The sequence below is a fragment of the Chlorocebus sabaeus genome, chromosome 17, assembly GCF_047675955.1.
Source record: "Chlorocebus sabaeus isolate Y175 chromosome 17, mChlSab1.0.hap1, whole genome shotgun sequence".
NCBI classification, from domain to species: domain Eukaryota; kingdom Metazoa; phylum Chordata; class Mammalia; order Primates; family Cercopithecidae; genus Chlorocebus; species Chlorocebus sabaeus.
This window is the reverse complement of record NC_132920.1, coordinates 66,817,666-66,839,337: the sequence shown is the minus strand read 5'-3', so window position 1 is coordinate 66,839,337 and position 21,672 is coordinate 66,817,666. Positions and strand designations below refer to the sequence as shown.

General features: G+C 39.2%; 1 pseudogene; it reads right to left on the bottom strand.

Moving 5' to 3' along the window:
• Positions 1 to 17,157: 17,157 nt before the first annotated feature.
• Positions 17,158 to 18,212, bottom strand: LOC140708896 (cytochrome b-like; annotated as a pseudogene).
• Between the last annotated feature and the right edge of the window lie 3,460 nt (positions 18,213 to 21,672).

Here is a 21,672-nt window from a genome sequence, read left to right as displayed (position 1 = left end):
TTTGGTCTTTTTACATAATCCCATACTTCTTGCAGGCTTTGTTCATTTCTTTTTCTTCTTTTTTCTTTTGGTTTCTCTTCTCGCTTCATTTCGTTCATTTGATCCTCAATTGCTGATACTCTTTCTTCCAGTTGATCGAGTCGGTTACTGAAGCTTGTGCATTTGTCACGTATTTCTCGTGTCATGGTTTTCATCTCTTTCATTTCGTTTATGACCTTCTCTGCATTAATTACTCTAGCCATCAATTCTTCCACTTTTTTTTCAAGATTTTTAGTTTCTTTGCGCTGGGTACGTAATTCCTCCTTTAGCTCTGAGAAATTTGATGGACTGAAGCCTTCTTCTCTCATCTCGTCGAAGTCATTCTCCGTCCAGCTTTGATCCGTTGCTGGCGATGAGCTGCGCTCCTTTGCCAGGGGAGATGCGCTCTTATTTTTTGAATTTCCAGCTTTTCTGCCCTGCTTTTTCCCCATCTTTGTGGTTTTATCTGCCTCTGGTCTTTGATGATGGTGATGTACTGATGGGGTTTTGGTGTAGGTGTCCTTCCTGTTTGATAGTTTTCCTTCTAACAGTCAGGACCCTCAGCTGTAGGTCTGTTGGAGATTGCTTGAGGTCCACTCCAGACCCTGTTTGCCTGGGTATCAGCAGCAGAGGCTGCAGAAGATAGAATATTTCTGAACAGCAAGTGTACCTGTCTGATTCTTGCTTTGGAGGCTTCCTCTCAGGGGTGTACTCCATCCTGTGAGGTGTGGGGTGTCAGACTGCCCCTAGTGGGGGATGTCTCCCAGTTAGGCTACTCAGGGGGCAGGGACCCACTTGAGCAGGGAGTCTGTCCCTTCTCAGATCTCAACCTCCGTGTTGGGAGATCCACTGCTCTCTTCAAAGCTGTCAAACAGAGTCGTTTGCATCTGCAGAGCTTTCTGCTGCGTTTGTTATTGTTTACTGTGCCCTGTCCCCAGAGGTGGAGTCTACAGAGACAGGCAGGTTTCCTTGAGCTGCTGTGAGCTCCACCCAGTTCGAGCTTCCCAGCAGCTTTGTTTACCTACTTAAGCCTCAGCAATGGCGGGCGCCCCTCCCCCAGCCTCGCTGCTGCCTTGCAGGTAGATCACAGACTGCTGTGCTAGCAATGAGGGAGGCTCCGTGGGTGTGGGATCCTCCCGGCCAGGTGTGGGATATGATCTCCTGGTGTGCCTGTTTGCTTAAAGCGCAGTATTGGGGTGAGAGTTACCCGATTTTCCAGGTGTTGTGTGTCTCAGTTCCCCTGGCTAGGAAAAGGGATTCCCTTACCCCTTGTGCTTCCCAGGTGAGGCAATGCCTCACCCTGCTTCAGCTCTCGCTGGTCGGGCTGCAGCAGCTGACCAGCACCAATCGTCTGGCACTCCCCAGTGAGATGAACCCAGTACCTCAGTTGAAAATGCAGAAATCACCGGTCTTCTGTGTTGCTCGTGCTGGGAGTTGGAGACTGGAGCTGTTCCTATTCGGCCATCTTGCTCCCGACCCTAATTTTTTTTTTTTTTTTTTTTTTTTTTTGAGACAGAATTTTGTTCTGTCACCTGGGCTGGAGTGCAGTGGCACAATCTCTGCTCACTGCAGCCACCGCCTCCAGGGTTCAAGTGATTCTCCTGCCTCAGCCTCCTTAGTAGCTGGAACTACTGGGGGGTGCCAATATGCCCAGCTAATTTTTTCATTTTTAGTAGAGCTGAGGTTTCACCATGTTGTTTAGCTAAGATGGTCTCAATCTCTTGACCTCATGATCCGCCTGCTTCAGCCTCCCAAAGTGCTGGGATTACAGACCGTGAGCCAACACGCCTGGCTGAAGTAGTATTAGCTTTTTAAATGTTTGTTACAACTCAGCAGTTAAGCCATAAGATCCTGAGCTTTTTTATTGCAGCTATTAATCGATTACTTTGTAAGATAGTAGTATAGTATTAAGATATCAAAATATTTTGTACATTTGTCAATTTTACATTTTAGCTCTTTTGTGTCACATTTTAAACACTTTTTTTGTTTGTTTGTTTTTGTTTTTTTTTTGAGACTGTCTCACTCTGTCGCTCAAGCTAGAGTGCAGTGACATGATCTTGGTTCACTGCAACCTCTTCCTCCTGTGTTCAAGCGATTCTCCTGTTTCACCCTCCCGAGTACCAGTATAGGCGTGTGCCACCATGCCCAGCTAATTTTTTGTATTTTTAGTAGAGACGGGGTTTCACTCTGTTGGCCAGCATGGTATCCATCCCCTGATCCTCCCGCCTCGGCCTCCCAAAGTGCTGGGATTACAGGCGTGAGCCACTGCACTGGCCCAAAGTAAAACCTTTTACTCATGAAGTAGTTTGTCCTCATTCTCCCCCTCTCTTCAGCCACTGACAACCAACAATCTGTATTTTGTCTATTTTAGATATTTTGCACAAAAGAATAATAAAGTGACCTTTTGTGTCTAGTTTCTTTCACTTAACAAAATGTTTTGATGGTTCATCCACATTGTAGCGTGTATCTGTGTGTGTGGGGGGTGGGGGTTGGTGACAGAGAGAGAATGTAATGACAAATTTAACTTACTCTTTTTTAGATTTTCTCACGTATTTACTTTCTGGTGTTCTTCAATCCTTTCTGACTTCCATCTGGTATTATTTTTCTTACACTTTAAGTACTTCTTTTAGCATTTCTTGTAGTGCAGGTCTTCTAAAGACAAATTATCTCAGATGTCTGTGTTAAAAGGTCTTAGATTTGCATAATATTTTGCATATATTAATTCTTACTTCTTATTATGTTCCACATTGTTAATGAATTTTTATTCTTTTAACACTTTAAACATTATTTCATTGTCATTTTGAAGCTATTGTTTCTGATGAAGCTTGGTCATCATTCTTATCATTGTTACTCTGCATAATGTGTCCTTTTATTTTATATTTTTAAAGATTCCCTCCTTCAGTTTCAAATTTTACACTGATAAGCTTATTGGGTTTTCTTTGTATTCATATTTTTTATGTTTGTCTACTTTTTAATTCTTTTATTTAATTACACTTTAAGTTATGGGGTACATGTGCAGAAGGTGTAATTTTGTTGCATAGGTATACATGTGCCACAGTGGTTTACTGCACCCATCAACCCATCACCTACATTATGAATTTCTCCTGATGTTATCCCTTCCCCAGTCCTCAACCCCCCGACAGGCCCCAGTGTGTGATGTTTTCCTCCCTGTGTCCATGTGTTCTCATTGTTCAACTCCCACTTAAGAATGAAAACAGGAGGTGTTTGGTTTTCTGTTCTTGTGCTAGTTTGCTGAGAATGATGGTTTCCAGCTTCATCCATGTCCCTGCAAAGGACATGAACTCATCCTTTTTATGGCTGCATAGTATTCCATGGTGTATATGTACCACATTTTCTGTATCCAGTCTATTATTGATGGATACCATCTCACACCAGTTAGAATGCTGATCATTAAAAAGTCAGGGAACAATAAATGCTGGAGAGGATGTGGAGAAATAGGAACTCTCTTACACTGTTGGTGGGAGTGTAAATTAGTTTATTCATTGTCAAAGACAGTGTGGTGATTCGTCAAGGATCTAAAACTAGGTTTGTCTAATTTTTTTTGTTCTGTTGTTTTATATTTCAACAATTGTAGAAAAGTGTTGGTTTTATTTTTTTTATAAATTTGTTGTCCAATATCATTCATTTATTTATCTCTAAGACTTCAATTAAACATGCGATATGTCTACAATCCCTAGAGAGTCTGTGTTTTGATACTCTGTTTGGCTTTCAATTTGAATAATTTCTACCACAATCTCTTCAAATTCAAGGTTTACATAGGATTTTACTCACCTGTGTTTTGCTAAATTTAGCTCCTAAATTTTCACACATTAATTTTTTAACTTAGTCCTTTAAGATAGTTGAATATTTAAAGCCCTTACATGATAATTCACACATTTGTACAGTCCCTTGATTTGCTTCAATTGACCTATTTCTCTTTGTAATAAGGTCAAATTGTAACTTCTTTCCAAATATCATAATTATTTATTGCATTTCCTATATTCTAAGAAGAGGCAAAGATATGCAATTCTTATTCCAGAAAAAAGAAAAAAATAGATTGTGGGTAAATAGATTTGCCTACTTATTATATACTTCTTTGGAGATTAATACTGTATGTGGTCACACTGTAAGGTTTAAAACGTTCTATGATAAACCAATCTGTTTAACTCCCTGAGGCAATTAATGTTTCACATGTGCTTATCTGACCACAGAAATTGAGGAAAACTTGTTATATCCTGCTCAGCTTTTGTTTGGTAAATGCTAAATTAGGCTCTTGAAAAATAAAAAATAAATAAAAGAGTTTTTTGGTAATGCTTAGCACTTAACTGTTGTGGAAATGGCTTTGTCACTGCAGATTAGTTACTTCATTAAAACACATCTGAATGGGTAAGAAGAGCAGCATACTTGAAATTAATAGAAAAATTGTAAATTACATATTTATTATTTTGATAAATTAGACACTTAGCAAGGTTTTAAGGGGCCGCATAGTCCAAATTTTGTTTTGATTATTTTGTCACAAAATGATGTCAGTTTAATTTGGTTAACTTGTCGGAAATGTATCAATAGAAGTATTTCCTTACATAATTGGTATACTTTGAGTTTGAAAGTGTCATTCTACAACTTACAAGAAAATTCATTCATATGTATAAATTTATGTAGAATAAAAAGTAGATAAGAAGATCTTCTTGCTATGTTCTTCTAAGAAATGTCCAATTAAAAATAAGAGTGGCAGTGTCCAAAGGTAACGACCTGAAGCTAAAATGTCAGAAGACCTTGGTCCTGGTGTAAATTATACCACACTATTATTCAAAAGAGAGAAAAGAGTTGTAATAGGGTATATGGAATTTTTCATAGGTTTAATTTCCACTTCAATGCCAAAGTATCTCATAAGGGGAGACAAGAACTACGAATTAAATATTCCACTGAAGAAAATTTTCAAAACATGTCTAAACAAAATGTATAATGCATATTTAAAGTATCAAGCAGCTAAAAACATAGACAGGATCCAATTTAGTTAAAATCTAAGAAAATATAAAATGAAGCAAGATGACCCCTCCAAAGGCAGATGAAAAAAATGTGTATTCCAGGCCCCTGTTAAAGTAAGCTACTATGAAGGATATCAGTGAACTTGAAGTAAACCAGTCTTCACCAACAGTGAAACAAGCATGGCTTCCAGGTTTCCAAGAAAATATCAAATCCTAAAACGGGTGATTACGTAACTTATTTCTACAGAACGACAGATTTGACATTGTAAGGAGACAATAAAAATCAAATTTATATAAAATTTTAAAAACATGTTATGAACAAACAAATTTGTTGTACATTACTTATAGTATACCTATAGCATATATCCTTCAAAAATTATTTTCAAAATATAAAAGTATATATGAAAAAATACCATATATATGCATATTAAAAGAAAATTAAATACACTGAGTGTTACTTAAAATAGTACAAAATTATTCTTAATATTCATTTACATACTTTAATACTCAGGCAAATATTATTAAATTTTAGTAGTATCTTGAGTTTTTTCAATATTGTCTTAAGAGTTTTAATTTTTCCAAAATAACCAGCATTTTTTTTCAAAATTGCATATTATACTTAAGACGAAGTTAAACTTTAAGTAATTTTTATCTTTGTTTACATTTCTTCTAATGTTCATATGATTTTAGGTTGAGAAACTACTATTTCTTAAGTTGTCAATTTCATAGTAAACTCAGAACAAATTCTGCTACATGGAAGTTATTCTCAAGTCGATTTTGTTTTTTTTTATTTTGCACTGTAAATAGTTCAGCAAAAATATTTTACATATTACTGCCTTTTTGCTCCCATTTAGAATACCTTTCTTTATCAAACACTTTTACAAGTCAAACTTTACAATAAGTATTTCTTTATAGTTATTGAGTGTTTTGCAAATTAGATTTGCAAATTTATAGGCACTTTCAACTTTAGTCCATCATTGTTGAATATTTGTTTAACCCATAAAAAAAGAATATGTATAAAAAAGAAATAATTTTACTGATTGAAATATTTCAAAAGAGCAAATGTTAAATTTCAAAATTAAATTTTATATTCCATTTAAAATTGAATTTTAAAATTTTAATTAAGTTTGCTTTATAGGGATAATTTTAGTGTTTGTGCAGAATTTTATTTGCATTTTCTCTGCAAAAGTGAGTGATTTTTTTTCTCAATGTTGATGTGTTAAACCTGATTTCCAATAAAATTTACAATGTTGGATGCTTCACTTTGAAAAAATGAACTTCCAAAATATTTACTTTGATTATGTCAACTGTTTAAGAAAATCACATTATTATTGGACTTTACTGACTTTTATTTGAAGCATCTGAGGACTCTGCTATCAAATGCTAGCAGAGGGAAGAAATGTATTAATTTTTAAAAAGTAAAATACATTCAATTTTAAATTTTACAATATGATTGATTTAATGTTACCTTATAAAACATAGCTAAAAATAAGCTTATTTAATGTATAAATATGACTTACACTTCTTACCTGTGAGCACATTAACATGCTGGTGCAATTAGCTGAATAATTAAAAGTTCAGCTCACAAGTCAGTTTTCTATACGTATGATTTTTGAAATTGCAGGTTGTTTTAGTGTGAAATGTTATATGAAATTTCTCCACTCTTGTAAATATTAGTTTGTATTTTCTCCTATTGAAGTGTTCCAAGATTGCCCGTGGAGTGTGGTTTTCCTGATAAATATTTTATACTTTATTTTGTTAGAATATGGATATGTTCCTGGTGTTTTTTTGTTTGTTTGTTTTTTGTTTTTGTTGTTGTTGTTGGTTTTCTTACTGTACCTTATCACTTATATATATTAAAAAGTGTGGTCTGACATAACCGTCCTGATTTGTCTTAAAAAAATATTCTTGTGATAAATTTTAACTGCTTTTATCTGCAGCAAACCTGACAGCCAATTAGAATCGCAAGGAAATTATATTAAATTGTACTTGATTATTGTCACTTTAAGGTGATGTTGACATACGGAAAGCATTGAGAAACTCTGGTCTAAAAGAATGGTTCTAGTTTCATTTTCCAGAATTTTCATTCCAGTTCTCTATATTCCATGCAACTTATGCTGAAATTCAAGGTTCTCGCTGTTATCCCTCTTCGCTAAAGACAGAAGGACTTCTGCCTGTGCTATTGCTGAAAGTCTTTTAAGGGCATCTTTACATAGTGACTCTCTATCAGATGGTTTCTATGGAAGACTTAGCTTCCCCTCAGTGTTTTTGCTTTTGTTTTTGAAACTCTGAAGGCTAAATTTAAATCGAATCGAAAAATGGACTCTTCATCTTAACCAATACGTCTTCATTGCTGGCTGCATTATGTCTTATACGGTGAGCATCCTCTGTGTTACATAGGCATAGGAGGAGAAATTCTACCCCAATTTGTGTGATGAATACTTTCCTGAAAATATTTCTCCTTTAGCTTGGGTCCATTTAGCTTTCCTATGTTCAGCCATTTGAACATCTCCCAGTCCCAGCAACTCAAAGGCGTTGCTGTTTAATGAGCTGGTTCTTGATGAATTTTATTTTGTGGATGTTCTTCTGTTTACCCGTACTGGATGTATTACAGCAGCTTGAAGACTTTTGGCTTTATAAATCAGTATGGTCATCTGGGTGTGATGCCTCATGCCTGTAATCCCAGCACTTCGGAAGGCCGAGGCCAGCAAATAATGAGGTCAGGAGATCAAGACCATCCTGGCCAACAAGGTGAAACCCCGTCTTTATTAAAATACAAAAAATTAGCTGGGCATGGTGATACGCAACTGTAGTCCCAACTACGTGGGAAGCTGAGGAAGGGGAATCACTTGAACCCGGAGGACGGAGTTTTCAGGGAGCCAAGATCACCCTGCTGCACGCTAGCCTGGCCACAGAGCAAGACTCCGTGAAAAAAAAAAAAAAAAAAAAAAAAAAACGGGACTTAAAACTTTTGTCCACTTAAGATGTAACTATTTCATTAAAAATATATTCTTTTGTCTTTCGTTCAATAGAGTATATGAAACACTATATTTCAAAGTTCCAAAAAAGAAATGTTAACACTAAATACATACTCCATTGTATTTTGTTTTTCTCTTTTTTGACTACATCCCAATCTGTAAAGTTTTTGAATTTCAGCATAAGTTGCATAGAATGTAGAGAACTGAAATGCAAATTCTGGAAATGAAACTAGAACCATTCTCTTAGACAGAAAAGAAAACCAGACCAAACTCAACTGAAACTTGCTCACAAAGGAACCAGTCAAACCAGCCTTAACCTGGGAGAAATTACCAGTAACAGTGGTACAAACTTGAGTGTCTGCAAAGATTGCCACCAAGGGCCAAAGTTCTTTCACTCTCTAAGTAAACTTGAAAGGCAGTCTAGGCCATAAAGACTGCAACTCTTAGGTGAGTTCTTGGGCTGAACTAGGCCCAGAGACAGTGGACTAGCAAGACACATGACTTGCTGAGACACTAGTTGGGAAAGGCAAGAGAGTGTTGGCATCGCCCCTCCCCTAACCCCAGGCTGCACAGCTCACAGCTCCAAAAGAGACCTCTTTCTTCTGCTTGAGGAGAGAAGAAGGAAGATTGCAACTTGGATACCGGCTCAACCATGGATGGATAGGGCACTGGTCAGTGTCATAAGGCCTCTATTCCAGGGCCTAGATCTCAGGTGAAGTTTCTAGACACACCCAGGACCAGAAAGGGAACCCACTGCTTGAATAAAAGAACCTAGTCCTATCAACATTAATCGTCTGCAAACTGAGGAGCCTTTGGGCCCTGAATAACCAGCAACAGTAACCAGGCACTACATCAAGGGCCTTAGAGAGTCACTGAGACTTGCTGGCTCCAGGTGAGGCTCAGCACATTACCTGCTGTGGAGGCTACAGGGCAAAACTCTTGATTCAGAAAAACAAAAGGAAGAGTAAAGGGGACTTTGGCTTGCACCTTAGCTACCAATACCACCACAGGAGGATAGAGCACCAAGTGGGCTCTTGGGATCCCTGATTCCAGAACTTAACTATTTGACAACATTTCTGGACCTGCCCTGGGCCAGAGGGGAGCCCACTGACCTGAAGGGTAAGTCCCAGGACAAGCTGCATTCACCACAAGCTGATTTAGAATACTTTGGGCCTTAAGAAAAGATCTGTGGTAGTGTGACAATATTCCTTGTGGCCGGGGTGACAGTGGCTACTGGGTGAGGTTCCTCTGCCTTTGGAAAGGGGAGGGAAGAGTGATAAGGACTGTGTTTTGTGGTCTGAGTGCCAGCTCAGCTGCAATACAATAGAACACCAGATAGACTTCTAAGGTTTTTTTAGTCTAGTCCCAGACTCCCAGATGGCACTTCTGAAACTACCAAGGCCTGAGGGACTTTGTCATGCTGAAGGGAAGGACATAGGCCTGGCTGGCTTTGCCACCTGTTTCTTGTAGAGCCTCAGGGCCTTGAGTGAAGGCAGTTGCCGTGGAGTGGTTACAGCAGGCCTTGGATGAGATCCAGTGCTGTACAGGCTTTAGGTATGACCCAGCAAAGTCATAGTGGTAGTAACCACAGGGATGCTTATGTCACTCCACCCGCAGCTTTAGATGACTCAAAACAGAGAGAGAGACTCTGAACGTTTAGGAGGAAATAATGTAGGAAAACAAGAGTCTCTGCATGGTAATCCAAAAAATTCTCCTGGACCTTGGCCAAGGCCATCATGGCAGAACCTGTATAAATCTACAAAAAGCATAGCATAATTGGGCTTGGGGTGTCCCCAAAGCAGAAATAGCTTAGACCACAACACTCAAGTCCTATCAGATATCTAGAATGCCTTCCAAAGAACAACTACCGATAAGCCCAGACAGTGAAGACTACAATAAATACTTAACACTTCAATGCCAAGAGAACAAAGAGCATCTACTAATATCAACACCATCCAGGAAAACATGACCTCACCAAGTGAACTAAATAAAGCACCAAGGATCCATCCTGGAGACATGGAGATATATGATCTTGCAGACAGAATATCTAAAATAGATGTGTTGAGGAAACTAAAAAAATGTTCAAGATAAAACAGTAAAGAAATTCAGAAATCTAATAGATAAATGTAAAAAAGAGATTGAAATAATTACAAGGAACTAAGCAGAAATTCTGGAGCTGAAAATACAACTGGCATACTGAAGAATGCATCAGAGTCCTTTAATAGCAGAATAGATCAAGCAGAAGAAATAATTAATGAGCTTAAGGACAACCTATTTGACAATTCATGGTAAGAGAAGACAAAAGAAAAAATAATACAAAATAATGAAGCATGCTGACAGGATCTAGAAATTAGCTGCAAAAGGGAAAATCTGAGAGTTATTGGCCTTAAAGAGAAAATAGAGAACAAGACAGGGGTAGAAAGTTTATTCAAAGGGATGATAACAGAGAATTCCCCAAATCTAGAGAAAGATATCAATATCCAAAGTATAGAAGGTTTTATAACACAATCAGATTTAACCTAAAGAAGACTACCTCAAGGCATTTAATAATCAAACTCCCAAAGGTCAAAGATAAAGACAAAATCCTAAAAGCAGCAAGAGAAAATAAATAAATAGCATACGATGGAACTCCAATAAATCTGGCAACAGACTTTTTAGTGGAAATTTTACAGGCCAGGAGAGAGTGGTATGACATATTTAAAGTGCTGAAGGAAAGTAACTTTTACCCTATAATAGTATACTTGGCAAAAATATTCTTCAAACATGAAAAATAAATAAAGACTTTCCTAGACAAGCAAAATTTGGTGGATTTCATCAATAGCAAACCTGTTGCAAATCTGAAGAAATGCTTTCATTCAGAAGGCAAAGGATATTAGTAAGCAATAAACACTTACAGGTATAAAACGTACTGGTAATAGTAATTACACATTAAAACACATAATGTTATAGCACTGTGACTATAGTGTGCAAATTATCCTCAGGAGAAACACAAAATAATAAACCAATATAAAATAATAATTAAAACTTTTCAAAACGATCAGTACAATAAGATATAAGTAAGAACAAAAATATACAAAGCAGGATGAGGCAGTTCAGGAGAGTTTTTATTAGTTTTCTTTTGGCTAGTTTGTTGATGCAAATAGCGTTACGCTATTACCAGGTTAAAATAATGCATGATAATACAGTATGTGCAAGCCTCCTGGTAACCTGAAACCGAAAAACATACAATGTATACACAAAAAATAAAAAGCAAGAAACTAATAACATCACCAGAGAAAATTATCTTCACTAGAGGAAGACAGGAATGAAAGAAAGAAGAGAAGACCATAAAACAACCAGAAATCAAATAACAAATTGTCAGGAGTAAATCCTTATCAATAATAACATGGAACGTAAATGGACTAAACTTTCCAGTCAAAAGATGTAGACTGACTGAGTGGATGAAAAACAGGGCCCATTGATCTGTTGCCTAAAAGAAACACACTTCATCTGTAAAGATATAAATAGACTGAAGATGAAGGGATGAAAAAAGATATTCCGTGTCAACAGAAACCAAAAAAGAGCAGAAGTTGCCACACTTATATCAGACAAAATAGATTTCAAGACTAACAGTATAAGAAGAGATAAAGAAGGTCACTATATAATGATAAAGGGATTAATTCAGCAAGAGCATATACAAGTTCTAAATATACATGCACCCAACACTGGAGCACCCAGGTATATAAAGGAAATATTAGATCTAAAAAGAGAGGTAGGCCCCAATACAGTAAGAGCTGAATACTTCAACACCCCATGTTCTCAACACCACATATCCATAATTAGACACATCTTTTAGACAGAAAAATTAACAAAAAAAAAATCAGACTTACTCTGCACTATAGACCAAATAGATCTAATGGATATTTGCAGAACATTTCATCCAACAGCTGCAGAATACATACTCTTCCTCAGAACATATATCATTTGCAAGGTTGACCATATGTTAGGTGACAAAACAAGTTCTTAAAACATTCAGAAAATAAAATAATACTATCTCCTCTGACCACAGTGAAATAAAACTAGAAATTAATAACAAGAAAAAATTTGGAAACTATAAAAATACACTGAAATTAAACAATATGTGCCCAAATAACCAGTGGGTCAATGAAGAAATAAAAATGACCAGTGGATCAAAGAAAATTGGAAAACTTTTTGAAATAAATGGTAATGGAAACACAACATACCAAAGCCTGTGGGATACAACAAAAGCAGGGCACAGAGCAATTTATAGTTGTAAGTGTCTACATCAAAAAAGAGGAAAAACTTCAAAAGAGCATTCTAACAATGTATCTTAAAGAACTAAAAAAGCAAGAGCAAACCAAACTCAGAATTAATAGAAGGGAAAATAATAATAAACATGATAGCAGAAATAAATAAAATAGAAATTAAAAAAACACAAAAATCAATGAAACAAAACGTTTTTTGAAATTTTAAATAAATCGACAAACCCTTAGCCAGAAAAACAAAGGAAAAAAGAGAAGATCCAAATAAATAAAATAAAAAATGAAAAAGGAAATATTATAATAAATGCTGCAGAATCCAAAGGATCATTAGTGGCTACTATAGGTGTAGAGGTGTAACCCTCTACTTATATGCCAATAAATTGGAAAATCTAGAAGGATTGGTGAATTTCTAGATACGTACAACCTACCAAATTGAACATTGGCATATTAGTAGAGGTGTAGAGGGTTAGGTATGGGAAGGGGGGTTCATAGGAGGAGGGCAATGGAGAAGGCTAGGGCGGGTGCGATGGTGTAGAGAGTAGTGGTGGATGTTGAGGGTTTTAGGGGCTCTTTGGTGAAGAGTTTTATTGCATCAGCGAAGGGTTGTAGTAGTCCGTAAGGGCCTACAATGTTGGGTCCTTTGCGTAGTTGTATATAACCTAACAATTTTCGTTCAACAAGTGTAAGGAATGCTATAGCGGTTAGTGTAGATACAACAAGGAGTAGAAGGTTTGCTGTAGTCATAGTGTTAAGAAGAGGGGTTGAACCTCTGGTTTTAAAATTTTAAATTTTATGCAATTGCCGGGCTCTGCCATCTTAACAAACCCTGTTCTTGGGTGGGATTTGTAATGTTTTGTTAAATTAAGATTAGATCATTTATGGGGGGGGGGGGGTGCTATTGTGAAGTGGGCCCTATTTCTCTTGTCCTTTCCTACAGGGAGAAATGTTGAATAGATAGAAACCGACCTGGATTGCTCCGGTCTGAACTCAGATCACGTAGGACTTTAATCGTTGAACAAACGAACCCTTGATAGCTGCTGCACCATTAGGATGTCCTGATCCAACATCGAGGTCGTAAACTCTATTGTTGATATGGACTCTAGAATAGAATTGCGCTGTTATCCCTGGGGTAACTTGTTCCGTTGATCAAATTATTGGGTCAATTGCAAGTATTAGTTTGCTTTGGCTTGTGTAGTCTTAGCATGGATTGTTCGGAGGTTTGACTGTGCTCCGAGGTCACCCCAACCAAAATTTTTAGTACAGGCATGAGGGTTTAAAGACCTGTGGGTTTGTGTGGTTTTTAGTTGTACTAATAAATTGAAGCTCCGCAGGGTCTTCTCGTCTTATTAATTCATGTCCGTCTCTTCACGGACAGGTCAATTTCACTGGTTGAAAGTAAGAGACAGTTAAACCCTCGTGATGCCATTCATGCGAGTCCCTATTTAGAGAACAAGTGATTATGCTACCTTTGCACGGTCAGGGTACCGCGGCCGTTAAACGTGTGTCACTGGGCAGGCGGTGCCTCTAATACTAGTAATGCTAGAGGTGATGTTTTTGGTAAACAGGCGGGGTTAGTTTTGCCGAGTTCCTTTTACTTTTTATAACCTTCCTTGAGGCATGCCTGTGTTGGATTAACAGTGAAAGTAGTATCAGCTTGTTTGTGTTTGTTGATACTGGACTGTTAAGTGTCGGTGAGGTTTTCGGTCTGACTTAGGCTTATGCGGTGGAGAAAATATTCATGTTACTTATACTAACATTATTGCTTCTATGAAATGATAGATTGATCCAATGTGAGATGAGGAGTTCAGTTTTATGTTTGGTATTTTTCGGATGGTTGATGTTGAGCTTGAACGCTTTCTTAATTGATGGCTGCTTTTGGGCCAACTATGGTGGTTATGGTTTTTACTCTCTATGTAAGGTTTTTTCCTAGTGTCTAAAGAGCTGTCCCTCTTTAGACTAGCAATTGAGCTTACAAAAGGATTAAGTGGTTCTGTAGGTAAGCTCAAGGTTGAACTAAGATTCTATCTTGGATAACCAGCTATCATCAGGCTCGGTAGGCTTGTCACCTCTACCCGTAAATCTTCCCACTATTTTGCTACATAGACGGGTGCGCTCTTTTAGCTGTTTTTGGGTAGCTCGTCTGATTTCGGGGGGTTTGGCTTTAGTTCTCTTTGCGAAACTACTTCTAGTTAATTCATTATGCAAAAGGTACAGAAGTTAGTTCTTGCTATTTTATGCTTGGGTGGTATTATTCTTTCCCTTACGGTACTGTGTCTATAGCGCCGAGTTAGAATTTCTATCACCTATACTTTATGTGGGTGAATGGTTTAGTATATGGTTGTTTGATATTAGTGTTAGTTATGTTTGGGGCTAGTGTTAGCTCAAGGTAGTCAAGTTGTACTGAGATCTTCCGGGTGTAGGCCGGATGCTTTGCGTTAAGCTATACGTTGATTTATCCAAGTGCACCTTCCAGTACACTTACCGTGTTACGACTTATCCCCTCTATATAGGTATTAGGGTGTTTAGTTAATATAGTCCTTAAGTATATTTGAGGGGAGTGACGGGCGGTGTGTGCGTGCTTTATGGCCTTGTTCAATTAAGCACTCTATTCTTAATTTACTGCTAAATCCTCCTTGGACTCTCGGGTTTCATGAGAGTTATCGTGGGTTTTCTAGGATAGAAAATGTAGCCCATCTTTTTCCATCTCATAGGCTACACCTTGACCTAACGTTTTTGCGAAAAGGGGTACTTGCGCTCACTTTGTAACCTTTATCAGGGTTTGCTGAAGATGGCGGTATATAGGCTGAGCAAGAGAGGGTAGGGTGGATCGGGGTTTATCGATTATGGGACAGGCTCCTCTAGCGGGGTGAAGCACCGCCAAGTCCTTTGAGTTTCAAGCGGTTGCTTGTAGTATTCTGGCGAGTAGTTTTGTTGGTTTAACTACTGAGGTTTAGGGCTAAGCATAGTGGGGTATCTAATCCCAGTTTGGGTCTTAGCTGTTGTGTATTCAGAGGTTTTAAAGCCACTTTCGTAGTTTATTTTATGTTAGCTAGGATTTTACAGTTTAGGTGGGGTTTAGCTTTAATTAGGTTGGGTCTAAAACACTCTCTACGCCGGTCTCTATTGGCTCGGGTTAATCGTGTGGCCGCGGTGGCTGGCATGAAATTGACCAACCCTTGGTGTAGCATAGCTTAGTTAAACTTTCGTTTATTACTAAAGGTTTGTCACTGCTGTTTCCCGTGGGGGTGTGGCTGAGCAAAGTGTTTTGAGCTGCATGTGCGTGCTTGATACTCACTCCTCTTAGTCATGGTGATTTGTAGGGCGTCTTCACTGGGGCGGGGAGGCTTGCATGTGTAATCTTGCTAAAGGTCAATAGAAAGGCCAGGACCAAACCTATTTGTCTATGGGTTGTGTGAATCCATCTAGGCATTTTCAGTGTCTTGCTTTGGGGTTGGTTTAAGCTACGTAGACGAGAAGGTAGGTGTGAATGTAAGTGGTATCTTTGGGGTTGTGGGGGGGGGGGGGGAGGTGGTTGGTGTAAAGGGTGGTTTGTAGGGTGGGTGAAGATTAGTTGAGGGGTTGGTAGTTAGAGCATGCACACCTAAAAGATGAAAATATAAGCTTTGGCCGGGGGAGTAGGACTTTGTTTTTGGGGTTTGGCAAAGGGTGGTTTGTAGGGTGGGTGAAGATTAGTTGAGGGGTTGGTAGTTAGAGCATGCACACCTAAAAGATGAAAATATAAGCTTTGGCCGGGGGAGTAGGACTTTGTTTTTGGGGTTTGGCAAAGGGTGGTTTGTAGGGTGGGTGAAGATTAGTTGAGGGGTTGGTAGTTAGAGCATGCACACCTAAAAGATGAAAATATAAGCTTTGGCCGGGGGAGTAGGACTTTGTTTTTGGGGTTTGGCAAAGGGTGGTTATGTGAAGGTCGGGGGGGGGGGTTTGATTAAGGTTTTTGAATTTTTTTGTAGTGTTGTGGGGATGGTATTGTGGGTTGGTTGTTGTATGTCTTACAAGCATGAATTAAATAACACATTGCTGGTAATTATGCGGGGCTAGGATATTAAACGTAGGTGCGATTAATAATGGTATGGACCAGGAATCAAAGACAGGCGCATTCAGGACGGGATGTGGTGGGAGTCAGCATGTTGCGATGGTGTTGCGTGCAGACCAGAGATAAAAGATACCAAATGCATGGAAAGCTCCAGTGACTGGTTAATAGGGTGATAGACCCGTGATCCATCGAGATGTCTTATTTAAGGGGAACGTGTGGGCGATTTTAGTTGCTATGGCCCTGAGGTAAGAACCAGATGCCGGATACAGCTCATTTCTAGCTACCCCCACGAGTTATGGGCCCGGAGCGAGGAGAGTAACACTGCTTGTGCGGGATATTGATTTCACGGAGGATGGTGAGTAAGGGAATCCTAAGTGAAGGGGGTCATCCGTGGTGGGGAGGAAGGTTTGTAGTGAGTATGTACTATGTATGATAAATGGAATAATGTGCTATGTACGGTGGACGGTCTTGTTGTTTGTGTTGATGTGTTGTAGGTGGGGTGGGTGGGTTGTGGTGTTTTGTGGTTGGATTGTGCGTGGGACCTCTGTTTGGTGGGTGTATTTTCCTAGAAGTTATGGGTACGGGTGTAATGGTATGTGTTATGTACAGTTAAGCAGGCGTAGTACTATATATTATTCATGTTGACTAGCAGTAATGCACGAATTACATAGCATATCTATGTAAGGGTGCTTAAGTTGTACTGTAGGGTTTGTGCAATATAAAAGACAGAAAGTAGTTTAAGCTAGAATGCCAGTTTTGGGTGTTGGTGGTGAAGTCAAGTGCTTTCTTTCTGAGTTGTCCTAGGGGTCATGAGTCTCATCTCTAGTTTACAAGACTAGTGTATTAGTTTATACTACAAGGGCAAGTTCATTTGAGTAGGTTGTTTTCGATCAAGGAGGTTAGTGGTATTAGGATTAGGACTGTGGTGAAGTATATTATGGATGCTAGTTGACCAATAAAAATGAAGGGTTGGCTTACCGGCTGACTTCTGATCCAGGTGAGGGTTAATAGGGTTGTAATTAGGAGTCAGAATAGGAATTGGCTAAGTGAGCGGAATATTATGCTTTGTTGTTTGGAATTATGAAGTGTGGGGATGATAGATAGGATGAGGATTGAAAGGAAGAGTGCTAGTACGCCTCCTAGTTTATTAGGAACAGATCGTAGAATTGCGTATGCAAATAGGAAGTATCACTCTGGTTTGATGTGTGGAGGGGTATTTAGTGGGTCGGCTGGGATGTAGTTGTCCGGGTCGTTTAGGAGGTCGGGTGAGAGTAGTGTTAGTGTTGTTAGGATGAAGAGGAGGAGGACTAGGCCTAGGATATCCTTAATTGTGTAGTAGGGGTGGAAGGGGATTTTGTCTGAGTCTGATGAGATTCCGCAGGGGTTATTTGATCCTGTTTCGTGTAGGAACAGTAGATGGACTATTGTAAGAGCGGTGATAATGAAAGGTAGAATAAAGTGTAGGGTGAAGAATCGTGAAAGGGTGGGGTTGCCAATGGAGTATCCACCTCAGATTCATTGGACGAGGTCGGTCCCGATGTATGGGATTGCTGATAATAGGTTTGTGATCACTGTTGCCCCTCAGAATGATATTTGGCCCCATGGAAGTACGTAGCCTATAAAGGCTGTTGCTATAGTTAAGAATAGAAGTATAATGCCAGTGTTTCAGGTTTTTAGGAGAAGGAATGAGCCATAGTAAAGACCTCGGCCTACGTGTAGAAAGAGGCAGATGAAAAATATGGAGGCGCCGTTGGCGTGGAGGTAGCGAATGATTCAGCCGTGGTTTACGTCTCGGGTGATGTGTGCGATTGAAGAGAAGGCAGAAGAGGTGTCTGGCGAGTAATGTATTGCTAAGAATAGGCCTGTGATGATCTGTAGAATTAGGCAGAATGCGAGGAGTGAGCCGAAGTTTCATCATATGGAAATGTTGGATGGGGTTGGCAGGTCAATGAGGGAGTGGTTAATTATTTTTATAATTGGGTTGGATTTACGTATTGGGGTCATTAGTGCTTTTGTAGTTGAAGTACAACGGTGGTTTTTCATATCATTGGTTATGGCTGTAGTCCATGCAAGAGCAATGACATATATTTTATTTGCGTTGAGTGTATTGTTGGTTATGGGGTTTGTTGGATTTTCTTCTAAGCCCTCTCCTATTTATGGGGGGCTAGCATTGATTGTTAGTGGTGTGGTTGGTTGTATGGTAATTTTAGGTTTTGGGGGGACTTATATAGGTCTGATGTTGTTTTTAATTTATTTGGGGGGTATAATAATTGTTTTTGGTTATACTACAGCGATAGCTATTGAGGAGTACCCTGAGACATGGGGTTCAGGGTTTGGGGTTTTAGGGGGTCTTTTGGTGGGTTTAATAATAGAAGTAGGGCTAGTTCTATGGGTCTCAAGTTCTGATGGGGTAGTGGTAGTTAGTTTTAATAGTATGGGGAGTTGGGTGATTTTTGAGGGAGAGGGATCAGGGTTAGTTCGGGGGGATTCTATTGGTGCTGGTGCTTTGTACGATTATGGACGTTGGTTAGTAGTGGTTGCTGGTTGGACATTATTTGTGGGTGTATATATTGTAATTGAGATCACTCGGGGTAATAGGTTATATTATTAGAAGTAGGGTTAGGGTAAGGGGGATGAGAAAGGAGAGGGAGTATAGCTTAATTATGCCTTTTTGGGTAGTGACAGTTTTGGAAGCGGTGGTATGTACATGTGCGATCATCTTGGGTATAGATTTTTCTAGTCATATTGAATCTAGTAGGAGAAGGGCTAGGTTTTGGCTTATGAGTAGGTTTTGATATGGGACTATGCGGTGAATTGTAGTGGGAAAATACCCTAGTATGTTGGAGAATTTAAATATTTGTGATGGGTTGTTTATTTTTAGTTTGTTGGTTATAGGGGTCAGGTCTAGGGTTATTAGGAAACCAAGGATAGTTGCATACAGGGCTGAGAGTTTTAAGTAGTGAGGTATTGTTGGTTGGGGAAGCGAAGTGGGGGGGATGTTGTTGGTGATAAGGAGTCCAGTAATAATACTGCCCATTGTGAGGCGTTTAATTGGGTTTAGTAGGGTCGGGTTATTTTCGTTAATGTTTATTAGGGTTGGAAAGCGAGGCGGCCCTGTTATGGTGAGGAGAATAACTCGAGTACTATAGGCGCTTGTTAGAGAGGTGGCGATGAGGGTGATAGATAGGGCTCAGGCGTTGGTATATGACGTGTTTGTGGCTTCGATAATGAGATCTTTGGAGTAGAAGCCTGTGAGGAATGGCATTCCTGTGAGTGCTAGGTTGCCGATAAGTAGGGAAGTTGAGGTGAGGGGTATTGTTTTAAATAGGCCCCCTATTTTTCGGATGTCTTGTTCGTTATTTAGGTTATGAATGATGGATCCGGAGCATATGAAAAGTAGGGCCTTAAAGAAGGCGTGAGTACAGATATGTAGGAATGCTAAATATGGTTGATTGATGCCGATGGTGACTATCATTAGGCCTAGTTGGCTTGAGGTGGAGAAGGCTACGATTTTTTTGATGTCGTTTTGTGTGAGGGCGCAGATGGCTATAAATATGGTGGTGATAGCTCCCAGACATAGTGTGAGGCTTTGAAGTAGTATGTTGTTTTCTATTAGAGGGTGGAAGCGAATAAGTAAGTACACTCCGGCAACAACTATGGTACTAGAGTGTAGTAGGGCTGAGACTGGAGTTGGGCCTTCTATGGCGGAGGGTAGTCAAGGATGAAGGCCAAGTTGAGCTGATTTTCCTATTGCTGCTAGGAGAAGGCCTATTAGTGGAAGGGAGTTTGAGTTGGAATTTAGAGTTAGTATTTGTTGTATGTCTCATGAGTTGTAGTGTAGGAGGAAATATGCTATAGCTAGGATGAGACCGATATCGCCAATGCGATTGTACAGGACTGCTTGGATTGCTGCTGTGTTGGCGTCCGTTCGAGAGTGTCATCAGCCGATTAGTAAGAAAGATATGATTCCTACGCCCTCCCAGCCGATGAAGAGTTGAAAAAGGTTGTTAGCGGTGGTCAAGATTAGTATTGTGATGAGAAAAATAAGGAGATATTTGAAGAATTGGTTGATGTTTGGGTCTGAGCTTATGTATCATAGTGAGAATTCTATAATAGACCAGGTGATGAATAGTGCGATTGGGGTGAATATTACGGAGAAGTAGTCTAGTTTAAAGCTTAGTGTTAGATCTAGTGTTTGAGTTATCATTCAGTGTCAGCTTCAAATGGTTGTTTCTTGGTTTAGGGAGATGTATAGGGTTGTTGGAATAAGGCTGGTAATGAAGGCATATATTATAGTTGTTTTTACATGGTTTGGGTATGATTGTTTTTTGTTGGGATTGATAAGGGTGGCAATGATTGGAAGGGTTAGGGAGGCGAGAGTTGCTATTATAATGGAGGTGTGCATGGTTATTACTTTTATTTGGAGTTGCACCAATATTTTTGGTTCCTAAAACCAATGGATAGCTGTTATCCTTTAAAAGTTGAGAAAGCCATAGTGTTAAGTATGGGGGCATGGGTTAGCAGTCCTTGCGAGTTTTCTCGGTAAATAAGAAGTGGTGAGCTTCTATGGTCAGATTCACAGTCTAGTGTTTTGGTTAAACTATATTTACAGGAGGTAAACCCTAGAATGATGTTGGGGTTAAGGGATAGAAGGATAATTGGGGTGAGGTGTATGAATATTAGTGTATTTTCTCGTGTGAAAGGGGGTTTTATGCTGATTATGTGGTGTGTGAGTTTTCCTGGTTGTATTGTAATGAATATGTGGAGAGAGTAGAGGGCTGTGATTAGTATGTTAAGCCCTGTTAGTATGATAGTGATGTGGGATCAAGAGAATGAGGCTGTAATCACGAAGAGTTCTCCGATTAAATTAATGGTGGGGGGTAAGGCTAGGTTGGTGAGGTTTGCTGTGAACCATCAGAAGGTTATTAGTGGAAGTAGTGTTTGAAGTCCTCGGGAGAGTATCATAATGCGGCTGTGGGTGCGTTCATAGTTTGAATTAGCTAGGCAGAATAATATAGAGGAAGTAAGCCCGTGGGCAATTATGAGGGTGATTGCGCCGGAAAAGCTTCAGGGGGTTTGAATGAGAGAGGCTATGATTACTAGGGATATATGGCTTACGGAAGAGTATGCGATGAGTGATTTTAGGTCTGTTTGTCGTAGACAGATTGAGCTTGTTATAATTATGCCTCATAGGGCTAGCATGAGGAAGGGGTAGGCTATGTATTCTGTTAGAGGGTTGAGAATAGAAGTGAGTCGTATTATGCCATAGCCGCCTAGTTTTAAGAGTACTGCGGCGAGGACTATTGAGCCTGCGATAGGAGCTTCAACATGGGCTTTAGGAAGTCACAGGTGTAAGCCATATAAGGGTATTTTTGTTA